Source organism: Accipiter gentilis, chromosome 1, assembly GCF_929443795.1.
Source record: "Accipiter gentilis chromosome 1, bAccGen1.1, whole genome shotgun sequence".
NCBI classification, from domain to species: Eukaryota; Metazoa; Chordata; class Aves; order Accipitriformes; family Accipitridae; genus Astur; species Astur gentilis.
In genome coordinates this window covers 17,239,708-17,256,837 of record NC_064880.1, presented here as the reverse complement: position 1 = coordinate 17,256,837, position 17,130 = coordinate 17,239,708, and the positions used below count along the sequence as shown (strand labels likewise).

Here is a 17,130-nt window from a genome sequence, read left to right as displayed (position 1 = left end):
AATGGTGGAGCTGAGGAAGATGAGGGCAGGATTAGAGTTTCCTTGGTTTCTGCAGAGGATGAGCTCTGCAGTGGGAGGTTTGGCAGCAGCAGGCACCCCTTCTGATGAGTCATGGGAGGCTTTCTCAAACGAAAGGTCTAAGAATTGTGCTAGTGCTGCTCTTGGTAATTTTTTTCTGTTCCTTCTGAAGGTCTTTTTGCCACCATGTGATACCTGCTCCACCATCATTCTTGTCCCATAGAGGCTGTCTTTGGGGGCTACCTTTCTCCATTTCCTCGTCTTTCTCACTGCTGCGGTGATTTAGAGAATGGGGGAAAACTGTCAGGTCAGGACAGATGGTTTTAAGGCACTAGGATCTGTTTATAGCAGTGAGGGTGGAACTTCTGGTTGATGCAGAGTTTGATGGATGTGTGAAAAGTCATCTTGTCATGGTTGTGGGGGAAGGCAGAAGGGAACTGAATCCCTTTGCAGCCCTCTACCCCTAAAGTTTTGGGAGAGAAGCCCTGGAAATCCATGGGAGACTTGTTACTTCCTCCTGCAAGCCCCTTGTTCTTCTAAAAGGTAAATGGGGTTTGTTGGACCTCTCCCAAAAATTGTCGTAGGTAGATGTTTCCTTCTCCTGTTGACATTCTTACCTCTCAAGGGCTCTGCTGTCACGGGGACTGAGAAACACCGGCTTGCTCTTGGGAAGTAGACCTAGTTGGTTTGTGTGTCCTGACTGCAGAGAAATTTAAGCTTGTCTTCAGCCCTTAAGATTGTGGTTAGGCTCATTGGTTTCTCTTGACTGCTCCTTTGCTGTTTATGCAGTTTCATTACAAACTTAAAATGCTCGAAAACAAACTAGTTCATCTTTCAACTTTTTCTCACTCTTTCTTTTTTTAAGAATTCCTTTATATTCCTCTACTCCTTCTCTGCTGCCCCTCCCCAATTGTGCTGTGTCTCCTCCCAAAACACTGGGTGATTTCCCAATTCACAAGTCGTCCTACTCAGATTAACATTGTTCTGTAGAAAGCCTTGGAATAGGGAGGTGAGATCAAGGCAGACATTATGGCTGAATAGTGGCAGTAAAACTGGACCCCTCATAGCGACTCATTTGCAAGCTGAACTGTGCAGTGAGCCCTGTTCCTCTGATGTATTAGTTCTGAAGGGTCCCTGCTCGTCCCTACAGTCCTGCAGCACTTCTGTGTGTTTTCCCTGGTTTTGCTTCCCACTGGTGAATAAGCAAATGCAAGGCTCAAATAACAGCATAGACAAGCTGGTTCCAACACGTGAACAGAAGCACTAGATGGAAAAATAAAGGGAGAAAGCAAATCGCCCTCCTAATCCATAATGCAGAAAATGCTAAATCCCTCAAGACCTCCTTTTCAGTGTGTACTGTCCGTAAAACCTGTTTAGGATTTGGATCGGCATCACAGTGGAAACCAGGTGTGCTGCTGCCTGTGTGCAGTGCGTGCCTGTGTGTGTTTGGCAGCAGCACAAAAGAAAGCAGTTGATGATATTCATAGGATTAAAGGCCTGATTCCTGGGGACACACTTAGTTGGATGCAATTAAAATGCTTGTCAGGCATTTGATACCAGCAACCCCTTGACAAACTGCTTCAGCAGCCGTGAGGTGCAGCATCCTATTGTAAGTGGATGATGGCGGAGCCGGCTGGTTTGTCATCATTCTCGAAATTTCTGTGGCCAGTGAACTCCCTCTTCCTCTCCCACTCACCCTCTTTTCCTTTTCACCACTGCGGGGACTACTTCTAATTTGCAGTTTTCCTTTTCCTGACATACACATGGTAGATAGAAGCTGGTGGCTTGCAGACTGCGTCTGTCTGGAGATAGGCAGCGAGCCGATGGATAACAGCACTCCAGGAGAATGATTATGCAGCAGTTATTTAAGGATAGGCTTTTGTGGTATGGCAGCATATAGCTGGTAATGATTTTCTTTTAAAAATGTCATCTTTGTTTGCTTGTTGACGATTTGAAAGAGTTATACCTTTATGCTGTAGTTTTTTGGATTTAGTCTGCTGTAGATTAAATTCTGTGGCAGTGCATGCTGGATGAATTAAAATGTATAGGTAATAAACTTCTGTGGTTTTGTTTATAATTGTATTTCATGCATACATAAGGCATATTATATGCACACACACTTTCATACACACATACTTGTATGGGTATGTTTATGCATCTATGTCTTTTTATAATAGAAAATAAACTTTTCTCATAGCTGAAAACTGCTTTTCAGCAAAAATTAAGTATTTTCAGTTCCCCCCCCCCCCCCCCCCCCCCTTTATTTTATATTAACAGATTCTCCAGTATATAGTCTTGGATGTGACGCACTGATTGGAATCTGCTTGTCCACAGATCGAAAAGGTAGGACACCTCTGAATGTGATTTTGAGAATGTGGGAATGAATGTGACACAGGGTGTGGGCTTGGTTCTGTCGTTTGTTGGTTTTGTTTGTTTGGTGGGTTTTTTTAATCTAAACAATAGCTGTTATTCTTCATTTTGTCAAACTATGTTTTGTGGCAGCTTTGCATAGATTTTTAAATTGTTTTGACAAGCACAGTAAAGTTATTTTTGATGTGTACGCATATGCTCTAGCTGTTTAATCAGTCTGTTCAGCTGCAGCCTCCAAAGGGTGAGATACAAGCCCGAGTGCTTGTCTATTGTCTTGGGTTAGTACAGCGGGGGTGCAAAACTGCCTCCAGTCATATTGGATGTGGGGTCATCTTAATATTGATTTTAGCACCAGCAAGGACAGGGTTAAACTCACTGGCTTGCTGGGAGCAGGTACAATCTATCACAGCACACAGCAGAAAGCATAGTGGTGGTTTCATACTGTATCGCTTTCATGGAGGAGGGAAACTTCTTTTAACCCGTTCACTGCTGCCAAAAACTGCATGTGTATCAGCTCAGGGCTTTTATGCACAGTATTTCAGTAGGCTGGCAGGGTGGGGCAGTCTGTCTGATGGCTTTTTGACATATCACTGGCAATTCAGAAATTATTTCTACATATCAAAATGAAGTAAATAGACCGGGTTTTTTTGACAGTGTCATTGCTAGTTCCCAAGAGACGTAGTTTATTATCCTCTTCCCCCTAATACGTTTTGGCTTTGGTTGCTTTAACCGCTTGATGCTGTGAGGGAAACAGTGAGATAAAACCCTGCAGAATAAAAAACATTAAGTGACTTTCTTTGTATTGAACTTCCAGATGTGTCAAGTGGTTAAGGAATACAGACCTCATTGAAATGCTGTGGGGACTGTGCCCTTAAAAAAAAATAAAAAAAAAAATCTAGGCAGGATTGAAAATCTGTTCCCTCCACCTTGAAGGAGAGAGGGAAAGGTATATCCATCTTGCATTAACTTCTCAGGTGCCGGTTCTCACCCAGTACCTTCCAAACCAGACTTCGTCATGTGTTTTTCTTCCTAGGTGATCATACTTCTTAGCTCTGCATTTAGACCTGGAGGGAATATGTATGTTTGTAGGGCAGGAATCAAAATCTACATGTGTCTTTAGTCTGAAGTTTCAGGGTGCCTTTTGAAAACCACAATAGAAAAGGTGAGAAATTCTTCAGCAAAGGCAATTATATTTCTAGCCTGGGTGAACCAGGAGTAATGATAACTCTGTAAGAAACCCTCGTCTCCTGAAGTGGCCAGCCTGGGTCCCCAGAAAGGCAGGTACCCCAAGCCAGAACGTCAGCACTGGCGAGGATGTGGGCCACTGCTAGCAGCAATGCATTCCTCTGAAATGTGATGAATAATCAATTTCATTGCAATAAATTGCTATGGCTGGTTGATAGATACTGTTTCCTGGGGGAAAGCATTTGTGAAATTTTCAGGATATTACCTCTCCTGGTTTTTTTTTTGCATACAATTCTATTCCTTGTTTTCTTCTTCTACACATTTTTCTGTTCTCTTGGCCCTTGTGTTTTTTCTGTCTTTGTCAGAAGACTTCTTACCTAATGGGTTTTCCTGGCTGAACTAAATTCTTCAAAGAAATGCTTTACTTGTTAGTTTTTCTTAGTTGCTTTTAATACTATTTCCTCCTGGTACCAATTATCACTAGACTTATTGAAATAGAGAAGCCTGAATTAGTGTATAAAATGCTTTAATTCTTGAAAAATGCATTCAGTGATCTGTTTTTAGCTTATGAGCAAGTTCCTTCTCTTCCCTCTACTTTTAATTTCACTTCCATTATCCAAGGGCAACAAGCCAAACTGCAGTCTCATTGTGAGTTCATTAATGTTTTGCAAACTGTCTCAAGGACTAATGCTGTTTGTTGGGCTTGATGTCAGAATCCAAGGTTTTGCTGCAGCATTGGAGAAGGGGAAAGGAAGGATCTCAATAAATAGAATTGAAGGCATTGTTAGCAGACGAGTATAGCTGCCTAGTTTTTACAGTATCAGTGGATAATGAGTCAAATTTGTTGACAATGTGGTCCCCTCAGATGAATGGTTTTCATCTCCTATGGAAATACCTCTTATCTCCTGTGCACAGCATCTTACCAGTCCTCTATGGTCTCCTAAAAACAAAGAAAAGGTGTCAGCTATTTGTTAACAAATCAGAGTTGGTGAGGACAGTCTGGGTTTTTTTGTTTTTTTAAATAAACAATACATATACATTTCCTACACCTCTGATTTATCAGTCATTTTAACCTCTTCCTTTGATCTGGGTTTTTAAGATTCATGTTACAAATTGTTCCTTCCAGCTGCAAAGAAGAAAATGAGATGTTATGCTGGCAAAAATAGAAATTTTTTCAAACAATATAATTTTCTTGAAGTAGAGGTAAGGGACACTTGCACTGTAAGAAGAGAGTTAATTCTAGATGAAAAGGACTTAAAAATCCTATGGTCACAGAGGTAGCATAAGATCGCTTGGACTGTCAAAAGAAAAACATTTTGTTAGCTAATAGAAAAAGACAATAGAAACCAGAGTGTGCAGTGGCAATGAGGTGTGTTGGATTACAGTTTGTGGACCCCAGGGCCACAAATGACGTGATGTTTGGCACTCACCTTCATTTAAACAAGTGGCATGGTGACCAAATGTGCCAAAGGCATTTAGAAGCCATGCATAGTGTCAGTTCATCCCCAGGGCTCCCTTGCGGTGAGCAGCATCAAGTGCGAACCTGGGCCCCTGTGTCTGCCTCCATCCTGAGATTGTCATCTGTTTTTTTAACCCCGCTTGTTAGATGGCCCTCTCTTAGCATATGCGATGGAGGTAAGGAGGAAGTTTGCTTTACAGCTGTTCTAGGATGGGTCTCAACATCCTTGGTTTGTTTACTAGGGTTAGGGTTAGATCACCAGTGCTAATGTTACCTTATCCTATGATTACATGAAACAAGTGGGTTTTTGAGTATTGGGATTAATGGTGCTGACTTTCCTGTTGATTTATGTCTTCTGCTTGATGAAGAATTCTTAGTGAAGATTTTTCTGCTGTTTTACTAATTAGAAAGACTGTCTCCTAGGCAAATTTTTCAGCGGCAAATAAGGGTCCTATGTTATGGCTTTCCTTTCACTTGGGACATTGAGGGGAGTCACTTGCAGGGTCTGTCTTTTCTACCTGGATGTCTGTTTTCACGTGACTTATAGGAGGACAGTTATCTCTGCTTCTGCACCAAAGCAGGTTGAAATTGGTCAGTGGACTCAAAAATTATTAGCTGAGGAGAACATAAACCACATAAAACTGGTTTTCTGTGGGTAAGACTGGAGCTAAGCACTCATCATGGTCCTGACGAAAGTTGTTTTCCTCTGGGTTTACATCCGTTGTGCCCCTCCTCCCCTACCACATTTTCCATTACCTTTGCGCCAGAGTACCCCACCCTGTGCTGTCAGCTGGGCAGGACACAGCATGTACTAGAACTGCTCCGGGGTGCTGGCTGGCCATCATGTGCATGTGCTGCCTCCCTGGAAGATCAGAGGCAGCAAGTGGTGAGTTATGTCAGTGGTGAGTTATGTCCCTTCATTTGAATGGAGGGAGGACTCGTTTCAGCATTGTTTTCCATTTCTAGGAAGAAAATACATTTCTGTCCTTCACTCTCTGTCAAGCTGTGTTTAAATATTAAGAGTTAGGGACAGTTAGACAGCTAGCACAAGTTTGGTTTAGTAACTTTAGGGAGGACCCTGTGTAACCTGTCAAGAAAATAAATATCAAAGCACAGAAATCCAGTGGAGGGTAAACTGAAGCTCAGCTGACAGGGCCTCAACTGGACGAAGAAGTCATTAGGTGCAGGCCTGCAGTTGCTGTGAAGGTCTGTAGGCTGCCAGGTTAATTTCTGGAAACTTGTGTCCTCCTCCTCTTCCTTATTTTCTTTGTCTGCAAACCAAACAAATGCCAATGTATTCCTCAGTAGGAGTATTCATCAACTGCACAAAATGATTTACATCCTTGGTTAGAGGAAGCTGCGTATGTGCAAAATTTGACCATGTGACTTAGTATGGTGGCTTTTGTCCTGGCTGCAGTAACAAAGGTGGTTGTGGTATTACTGTAGTAGCAGTACCAATAAAAGGTTAAAATACATTTAGTATTTAGACTTGATTTCTCCCACTTTCACCCATCAACTTAACTCTTTCTTCCTGTGAAGCTCTTTGGTGTATAGAATTACATTGTGATCATACAGGTCTGTGATGACTTTTAACATGATAATGAATAAATGGCAATCAATTCACCTCTCCCATTTTATACAAAAGGTGGCTATTTCCTGATGTACACTTATGCTGCCATACCAAAGCTGGGAAAGGCAGAAGAGACTGTGTGGCCAGTAGCATGCTAGGAAAAAACCTCTATAGCAGCAATGCTGCTGACTCATGCTTTGCAAACCTGGAACATTCCCTGAAAGGCTGGAGATGCAGATTAACTTCCTTTTCCTGACCTGGTCAATGGACAATTCATTGTATTATTTGCCACCAAGTGTAGCCTCTAGATAGTTATGCACTGCTGCATTTTCACTGACGTATTATGGAGTGCATTAGTATGGAGCTTGTGAGAAATCATGGGTGATTTATTTTAATACATTGGGTGTCAGTCGGTGCTAAATCACAGAAGCTATTTACATTTGTTTTCTGAGTCATCCTGGTTCTTGCAGTAAGGTGATTTTTTCAGTATGTGTGGTTAGTAAATTGGGTTCGTCTTTTCTTTTTCTTTGTGTGTATATTTGCTCTTAAAAATGCAAATTTATGCCTTAATTGGCTAAAAGAAAATTAGTCACATTTAAGAAAGTGCTTTTCTTTAGCCTTTTCATCATCAAGGGGAAGAGGTTCATGACTGCTAGAGACAGGAATAGAGAGCAGTGGGGGAGAGATCAGAGGGCTGTTTATTTAAATGTCAGTATAAAACTCCTTGTATTGTCCAGTTGTCTGGGTCTCTGTAGTTCCGAAGTTGCTTCCATCCACATGCCCAAAGGGAGCACTGTGCGGCTCAGCATTGTAGCATTTAATACTGAAAAACTTCATTTTATGGTGGAATCCATAGCCCTGAGTTTGGTTGGGGAGAGAAAGGTGTGTGTGATGGCTCTGGGGATTTGTGTGCGGCACATGCTCAAACACCGGTTTCAGGTGTTTGAGTTACAGACGTGGAAACAAATACACAACACATCTCTGTGAAAAGTTCTTTGACAAATCCCTGCCGACTCTGCGTACAGGGAAGCACAGTCCACTGCATAGGTAGTATAGGAGAGAGAAAATTGTCCTAAACGGGCCTCTCATTTTTGCTCTGGGGAAAGCACCTAGTTCTGCTCTGTAGCAAGGAGCACCTACTCGGTATAACCTTATGCTGCCAGGTGGTGGTGTTGGTCAGCGTGCTGTCAGGCCCCCACATGTACTTCTGGCAGTAATAGCAGCTAGTGGCTGCTGCTTTCTTGCAACTGTATTTTACATCCTCTGTGAGAACTGTATTTAACATCCTCTGTGAGCGTTGGGAAGAGTGGTAGGGTTTATTGGCATTTCTGTGCAGATAATATCCAAGATAAGATGTCAATAGAGTTGATTTGGAATTTCACAGGGTTAGAAGCCTCTCTTTGCCAGCGTGGATTTTCCAAATTCCCCTGCTATTTTTTAAAATATTTGAGACGAAGATATTGTGGAGAAAGGGCAGCAGGAGTGGAAAACACAGTGCTGTAAGGATCTGGAGACTGATGAGGTTCTGCCGTTGGACACTCTGGCCCTGGAAACCAGGCTGCCCTGTCGGGGATTCAGCACTGCTCTACCTTTCTTCCCGTGTATCCAGCCCTGAGCACACAGGAGAACAGATCTCACTGATAGCTCCAGCTTGGTTTCGTTTCTGTCTGAAAGCAAACACATAAAAACCCAGTCTGCAGTCACGGTCCACCTGAAGTGGTCTCTGATGGGGGTCTGAGAATGGACAAACCCAGTAATGTTTAATAGTTTAGGATAGAACTGCCTGCTTTAGGATTCCCATAGTTGCAGCAGTTTAACTGAAACCTCTTTAAGGGTGGATTTACTTGCATCAATCCAAAACCCTTCTCAGCACTTCTTAGTGTGATTGCGGTGGCCTGGCTGATGAATTGGTGTTAGGGTCCTCCATATTGACTTAATGCAGTATAAACCAAGTTTATGATGATTCAAGATGGCTGATACCTGTATTGATAACTTGATGTTAAATCAGGACTTAGTTACTGCTTCAATTTAAGCGTATGCCAGCAAGTCTGTGTTGCCAGGCCTCATCCTGGTGCTACAGCAGGGTGTAATCCTGGCCAGCCATGGAGGTGCTCAGCTGCTCTCAGGATCAGCTGTCCAGTGAGGACAGATCCCCAGCCCGATGACATGCTGCTCTGGTGACTTCCCCATGCTCCTGGCAAAGTCAAGTGTTGATCTCATGTCTTTCTAAAGTTTACAGGAAATTTGAAACACAAACACTTCATTTTTAAGTGAAACAAAGTGCAGCTGAATGTGCTGTGCAGTGAGCTCCTCACTCATAACACATGCTCTGCTAGAGCCAGCGTGAAGCTCCTACACTGTATGCTCTGAATCTCTAAAGGACAAGAAAACAGTTGAGTAATCTTTTCCTGGGTTTAGCAACATGATGATAAAACTAAAGGAATATTAGATGCCAAAGAATGAGTCAAGATTGCACCGATAATATTTTTTTTCATAGTCATGGTAAGATAGAAGTTAAAGCAACAAATTGGGATGCTTGGTAATGTTCTGAATGCCCTCAGAGAAGATAGAAGTCTGAGATACAAAACTCTATGATCCCCCCCATCACCCCGTAGTCCTATACATATACCAAAGGGGCTTCCATCTCTTTCCAAAACCCACTGGGGTCCGCAGAGGTTTGTGCTTTCAGCATCTGGTGCTGTGGGCTTACTGTACTCAGATCTCCTATTGATGACCCCCTGAGCAGGAGCTTGCTTTCTACTTGGATAGGATGTGCAGTGCCTAGGAAGATTTAATCCTTTTCCTTGGAAAGTTGCCACAAAATACTGCTGCAGTACAACTAAGCATATTAATAATCATTAAAATAAGAATTGGTGCTATCACTTGTAGTGGTGGTGTTATGTAATGAATGATAAGAACAGCAGTATTTGTAACAGCAGCCCTGACACATGGACAGAATTGCTTACTGCAGCAATCTTTCCTGTAAAATACACAAAATGCCTTTGAGTTTTTAAATGAATGTGCTTATTCTTAGGTTTGTTGTATTTACTGTCCATTAGTAAAAATGTCTTTCAGTGAACACTTATGGAAGTAATCGTGAAATGGTAAATTCAAGACTGGTGTATACAACTACTAAAACTAGTTTTACAATTGTATAACTAGCCAACATGTGTAAAGACTTTAAATACAGTTGTGTGCATTACTCCCAAGCAGGAAACTTGAGCACTTTATTCATTAATTATAGAACAGAAGGGCTGGAAACCATGCTCCATGGTACAAGTAATGCATCCATGTGGCTTGCAAACAGTATACAAACCAAGAATAACTCCCTGAAAGAACTCACTAAAGAATATTCGAGTTAAAAAAAAAGAAAAAAAAAAAAAGGAGAAGTTCTCTGTGGCTGTATCACAGACAGAAGGAGACAGAGTGTCATTCTGAACTGTTGCGCATCTTACTGGTCCCCGCTCAGTCTCCTGTGTGACCTCAGTGTTGTGTTTATCAAGGGAGAGTGTAAGAGCAAGGTTGTCAGAGATTTTGATATTCATAGACCTTTTGGTATGATGTGGCTGTATGGTCCTGAGTACAGTGGGACTGGCTAGGAAGGGTTCTTGAGAGTTTTTGAGCAAGCATATTGTTATTATGGTGGAATCCTGTTATTTTCAGTGTTCTTGTCCTGTAACTGTTTCACCCTCAGAGTGATATTTATGGATCCACCAATGCTTAGGACCCTGCCTTTTTTTGTGTGCTGTCATTCCTCATTCAGGTATTTGTGCAGGAAATGCAACATGTTTAATTTTAATTAGCATATTGAATGCAGGGAACAACAGCAGAAGGGTGCATTAAGTGTAACAACTCCTGTGCTTATTTGTGCTTGGCAGCCAGGCAGCCCAGGTGGAGATCAAGATCCTCCAGGCAGAAGGCTCTGTGCAGCTGTATTGCTGCAGTTTGGCTGTGCAAGTTGTATACATGGATGCGTTTGGGTAGGAGGGTCTGCATGTGGCCAAGAGGTGCCTCCCAAGTCTGCTGTTCTCTCTGCTGGTGACATTGTTCTTCACTGTGTGTGAAGGCCACAGTTACTGCTGCCAGCTGTGTCACTCTAGGGCTGGGAGACCAGCCCTCCTGCGCAGGCAGAAATGAGGCAATTGCGCCTTTTGCTAGAGATTGTGCACCACTTCTGAGGAAGATCTGAGCCTGGGGAGCTCTTGTCCTGATGCCAGTTTGAGAGCTGTAGCAACAAGACTTATCTGTCTTGTCCTTTTTTTCTTTCTTTCTTTATTTTTTCCTCTGCCAGTTGTAAGGTGATCTGTGGGAGGAAAATCCCTCAACCTTTTGCTGATTATGTTCAAAACAGGGCTATTGCAATATCCTTTATAGACAACTTGGCAGATGATTGTGGTTCTGTTTCAGAGACATCTTGAGCATTGGAGCCTCTTCAATTACCGTTTGGATTGCGATTTGACACCATCACAACTGTGCTACAAAATATTTCTTGGCTGTGCAACCCAAAACTTCTTTTTTTTTTTTTTTGTTCTTCACCTGTTAAAGGTTAATCTGTGCCCAGTGGGGCACACATTCAGCCATGGTGTCACCTTTGCAAAATATTTGTGATTTTCCCCCTAAAATAACCTGTAATTAAAAATGGAGAAAAGCAATGAGACATAAGGAAGGAGATACAGTTGAATCATTGCATCTGTGTCCACATGTTCACTTTCATTTTGTTAGTGTTTGCATTTACATTTTCCAGAGCTCTCTTTATTATGAAGAGCCCTTGTAATAACCTCATCTTGACCCATCAAATGCCTTTCTGCAGTATCCAAGTGGGCAGGAGAAATACCAAAATAAACTCTTCTTCCTAACATCAGTGAAGGAGTGCTGGAGTTACAAGTATTTTTATGACGTCTGTTGGAATAACGTTACTGTGGACAAACTAATTCCTGGAGCAAATCAGCCTTCTGTAACCAAATATGAATTTGGCCTGTGTATATATGTGTGTATAATCATGCATAATACAGAAAAGTAACTTTAAATCCATAACATTAGGGAGAAAAGGAGTGTACCTTCTTTCATATGCCCAGAATTTCACTCAGTTTATAAAAACGCAGCGTTTGGGCCTTTTTTTTTCCTGTTTTTTTTCTTTTTTTTTTTTTTTTAGCTTTTTACATCTGTCAAAGGAGAGACATTTGTTTCTATCTCATCAGGGAAAAAGGTTTTTTAGGTGTTCTAAAATACTGTTACTGAAGTAAAATTGGTAAAATAATTTAAAAAATACTCTTACTGTGCCTAATCCAGCTTCTATGGAATTGACAAGCCTTAGGCTAGGCTTGTAGTGTGAAGGGTAGTCCCAGATGTGAACATCTCCCTTCCACCTGTAGTTCTGTTTGTACAGTTTAGTAAAAGTAATGAGGGGCCCAAACTGCTCATATGCATTTTGCCAAAAGAATATTATCACCTTTGGATTCAATTCATTTTACAGTGCTTACATGCTTCCTTGCAGTTATGCTCCCTTTCTTCTTAAAACAAGGGAAAGAAATAGTTGTATAATGAACTATGTCATGGGAAAGTAAGTCATATGCTATGACAGAGCTTAAAAAGGCTTTTGAGGATTTACATGTTTGTGAGAACTGAACCCAGAGCATTTTCATTTCCCAGTAATGCCACTTGCAGAGATCATCAGAAGATGGACGTATATAAAGATGAAGTTCAGGATGTCAGTCAGGTGGGAAGCAGGGGCACTCAGCCCCTAAAAGAAGCACTAGCTGTGGGCCATGCCTGAAAAGCTGACTGGCCAGGCTGCAGCTGATGGACTGACTAGCTTGCAGCAGAAAGACTGTGGCAATCCATCTCTGTGCAGGTTTCCTGTAAGAGGGTTAAGCCTATGGATTTAAGTAATCCTTGCAATATTAAAAGCCTCTGTCTAGCAGTGTCTGTGGGGGAAGGGCCTGTCAGACCTCAAAGAAACTTGCTGGGATGGTCTGTCTCTCCAGACCCCTGATGCCTCCCTTCCAGCTTTTCCACTTGTCTCTGGCTGCTGGTTTCTTAGGCTCATCAGCACCTTTTGCTTTTGGTAAAATGTTCCCCATAGCAGAAATTGGCCTTGGACCCGGGGCCCTTGACTGCTTAGCGGCATTAAGTCTTTCACTGATCCATGTCATTCAAAATTTACTGCAGCCTGCCTGCTCTGGCCACCCTGGCTGACACTGGTGGTTTTCTGTTCCTTTTTCCCTGTACTTGTCTTTGATTCTCTCTGTCTGTCCAGAAAGTCTGCCTGGGGATGGCCTGCACCTCTGAAGTGAAACAGGCATCACTTGTGCACCCCTCTGCCATCATCCATGGCAGCTTGTCTCTGCTGAGGCTCAGAAATCTGGTGAAATGCTGGGCTTGCCAGGCTGGCCACCGCATTTCTGATGCAGTGCTCCTCTGTCTTTCCCAGAGCTGTGCCACTATGCCCCGGGGTCTGGAGCACATGTTTGCAAGGCACAGAGGCATAGCTTATCACTGCTGGGCAGGAGTATCTGTCCTGGCCTCTGCTTATTTTGCGCTTGATGCAGAGAATGGGCAAATCTGTAAATGAAAGTGTGGAAAGAAAAACCATGACCTCTACACCTGTTTCAGGTTAGAGGGCTTCACGCGATGAGAGTTGGTCTTTGAATCAGCACATGTCTAGAGCTGGGGTGGGTGTAGGAAGACTACTTATCTGTTTAAATAGGCTTGATGGCTATTGTGTGGCTGCCATCTGTCCTCTTTCACACAGGATAACTTTGTTTTGTTATTATCTTTAACCATATCTTACTAGGTCTCTAAACTGCTGGTCAGTGTGCATTCATTATTGGATAAAGGAGCTGCCATTTTTCTTAACAGAAAATAATCTTACTACAATAGTGGTAAATGAGCCTTTCCCCCTCTTTTTTAGCATGAGTGCCTTTCTGTGCAAGAAATGTGATTGATAAGAGGGGCCTCACTGCAGCATTTATCATTGTGATTAATCGCTGTGCTTTAATAGGGCTCTTTGCTTTAAACAGAAGACAGTAGCCATATAAACAACAGCTGGAGCATTAAGCATTGAAAGCCAAACTATGTTTTATGATTTAATATATTAAGAGAGAAATAAATGCAAGGTTTGGAGAAGAATAAGTGTTGGACACGGAAGACGCATCAGGGTACTCTGCAAAACTTTTGCTAGCAAGAGTTGAGAGGTTTGAAGGAGTTTTAAAGTGGGCTAACAGTAATAAAAATGTAATGGCAAATGTGTAACATATTGTAGGCACTGTTGTGCCAGTTCATATCCAAGTCAGACTCCTTACCTGCTGTCAGGAGATGGTACTGATTCATAAGCTGGTGGCTGGTTCTGCTGTCTGTGTGGCAGTGCTGAGCAGACTGAAGGTCTTTGCGTCTCTGGACCAAGGCCAAAGCCAGTTACATGCAACAGCTGCAGAAGGTCTGCAGCACTGCATGAGAGTGGCAATAGGAGTAGGTCTGCAGTTCGTGTTTTATTGATCTGTTCTATCCAGGTGTTCTCAACATCAGCAATGAAGACTTTTTAAAGGGCTGCAAACATTGAAGTGCCCAAGTGAAATTCTTCCCTTTGACAAACAGTACAATTCATGAGAATTTTAGTAAGTGTGAGAAAGCAGGAATATTCTGGAAGATTTCTGAAGGTGTTTGTCACCCCCAGAGAGAGGTTAAGCCCGTGTGAGTTCAGGGTCACCCTGTTGCTGTTGGAGGCATCCTCCTACTGTTGTGCTCCTGAGAGCTGCAGGGTAGCCCCATGGTTTTGCAGAGACTAGAGACTATTGAATTGTTCTTGGGTGCTTATCACAGCCTGCCGCTTGTCAGTGGATATCTGTGAATTAGAAATTGAACAGTGTCTGAGCTCACTCCATAGCAAAATCCTGTACAGCTTTCTGTGCTGACAGGCTTATGGGAAGGGGTGAGTCCTTCAGGATGTAAAATGTGGCAACACTCATGACCTTGCTTCCTTCACCAGAGGTAAAGGTTGGGAGGTGGTTGGTGCATGAGTGGGTTAATAATTGAATTTGCAAGTCTTTGCTGTTACGTATTGGTCTCTTTGCCAGTTTCCAGTCTTTGTCCCATAGATATCTGTTGAGCTTCTACAAAAGCTTTGAAGTGCCCCAATAAGCACTGCATAAATCAGTTCTTAATATATGCTAAAGGAGATGTTGTTATGGAGTACTTTGACTGGGTTGTTGAGACAGTGTGATCAATAGTGTTTCCTTTTGGTGCTCCTGGTCGTGGCTACAGTGTGTCAGGGGATCCCTTGCAGGAAGGTGGCTGCTGGAGGGGCAGCATCTATCTGCAAAACTTAAGCAGGAGGGAGTGTCTCGAAAAAAACAACCAAGCAAAAGGAGAGGAAAGAGGGGAAGAAGATCCTTTTTTGTTTTGAATTCCTGTTGAGACTGGCCACTAGCGTGGCTTTGGTATTGTTCTGCTGCAGTGAGTAACAATTTATAGAAAATGAACCTTCGTCCCTCCTGCCCTAACCCCCCTTATCATCACTCGCATTTAGGGGGAAGAGGAAGGACTGTGGGGCTGCTGCAGTCTCACTTCAGCAAAACTAAGAAGCAATGACAAAGCAGTCAGGCCATTGTAAAAGAAAATGTGAGTAATTGTAGATGGTTAGGCACACTTAATAAAACAGTTTGAGAGTTGAGAAACTGATGTGGGGACACTGAGACACAACATGATTACACACATGAAAAAATATTCTTAGTTACAAAGTATGCTTCACTGGCTGTGATTTTTAAGTTCAAAGCAATGGAACAATTGCTATCCTTGGAGGTAAAAAAATGGATTAAAGAAGATAAACACCTTCAGGTAAAAGACTTAATTTTTTTTCCACCTTCCAGCACATTGTACTGTATATGTGAAATGTACTGGTCGGGAAGACAGGTGTTCCCTGGGCTTGCAGTGCATTGATCACAGTACTGCTATGGAAGCCTGCTGCCACATCTCCTGGGTGCCTGTGGAAATGGGTGCTTGGAGTCTGTCCAGCAGCAATTGCATGTTTGCTGGCTATTGCTCGGATCATCTTGCCTTTAGGATTTTCCCCACTTCTGTGTTTCAGGTCTGTTTTTTGTCCTTTAGGCTCCAGTCATGCAAATGGTGATCCTTGCAAGCCCCAGTGATTTCATCCTGCTTATCTGATATCAGTTGCAGTTTCTGGGAGGGGGAGAGGAGGAGGATGGAAAGGAAGGAGAAATCCACAAACTTTAAGTAGCTTATGTGATGGGGCAACTCTACAGTGCTTAATGTAAAGAGTTCTCTAGATGTTGTTACACAAAATTGCTTGAATGAAGGCAGTTTTCTCCTAGATCTTTCACTGATTGCTCTGTAACTTGAGATGAGTAATTTAATTCCTGCCTTCACACCTGACTACATTACTCAGCTTTCTTACCTAGAAAATGTGGAAAACCCCCAAACTTTCATGTGTCTGGAGGCTATGAGGTAGATACCTAAAATATATGCATTTATATAGTCATCTAAAGCCTGTACATGCCCTATATTGGCATGAAACTAGTTTGACTAGGTCAGTCAGTTGCCAAGATTGGACCTAGATCTTGCAAAAGGATTGCAGTTCTCCCAGGGGATTCACAGGTTGAAGTCCTTCCTGTAAGAACATGCAGTTGATGGGGTAAGTGCAAAGAGCTAAGTGGCAGTGCTTTGGGTTTTGGAGCAAGGAAAACACTGCAATCTGTAACATGGGATGGCACTAGCCTAGAAAGTGCTTGTATAAGCAGAAATGGTGAATTCTTTTACTGTGATATTTAAAACACCAGAAATGAACATTTTAACTGCCTAAAAATCACTGCATGTAAAAACTTGGTTTTAGGGTGAAAGGTGTATTGCACAGCATATATTATATGAAACTCCTGTGGGCATCTTGGGTCTTGAAACTGTCAGGAGAGCCACTTCCAGGGTGCATCCTATTTGATTGTGTCAAGGCAGAGCTATCAGAGGGCTTGGGTTTAGTTGTTTCCTGGCCTAATAAAGACCCGGTTGTTGATACTGAAGGCCAGAAAAAGAGAAATGGTCCTGGACTCAAGGCAATGAAATCCATGCTACTTTTTTCTGCATTCCCTCAGAGAGCTAAGATCTAACAACTGATCTTAGCACTTTAATACGCAGCTTCACCTTCCTGCTGACTGTCCTCTTTCTTGAATCATCTAACCTTGCCATGGCATGAAGTGAATTTGTGTGTGTGTGTGCAGTCAGTTCTTGTAGGCTTGTGTGCATGCAAAAAAGTTGCCGTTTGACACATACATGCATTAAGTGGCTGTGGATAATTAAACAAACATGCATTTTCTTTGCTTTGTGGTCTAAGAAACTCTGAAGTTTCCTTCATTCTGGGACCACATCCCTTTTATTTTCAGTCGATCTGCCTCTTAGGTCTGTAGAGATTTTGCTGTTATGTGAGATCTCTTTTTTGGTGCCATATCACTCGGATATGATGGTCTGTGTGGTCTCAGCCTTGACGGGCAAGTTCCCTTTTGGGATAAAACTCTCTCCCTGG

At 42.5% G+C, this 17,130-nt stretch overlaps 1 protein-coding gene across 48 annotated transcripts in view; it reads left to right on the top strand.

Annotated features, from left to right (window-relative positions):
• Positions 1-17,130, top strand: part of MAP2 (microtubule associated protein 2) — a 238,206-nt gene that overhangs the window by 94,484 nt on the left and 126,592 nt on the right. For 39 of the 48 annotated variants that reach the window (XM_049813586.1, XM_049813715.1, XM_049813935.1 and 36 more), the window contains one exon: positions 2,296-2,361. The exons of 3 other annotated variants lie outside the window; for them this stretch is intronic. The gene's annotated coding sequence lies outside the window, so the exon portion shown is untranslated. Of the gene's footprint in view, positions 1-1,521; positions 1,628-1,655; positions 1,922-2,295; positions 2,362-17,130 lie in introns of those variants that run through there. 6 more of the 48 variants (XM_049813660.1, XM_049813609.1, XM_049813645.1 and 3 more) reach the window with 4 other exon arrangements.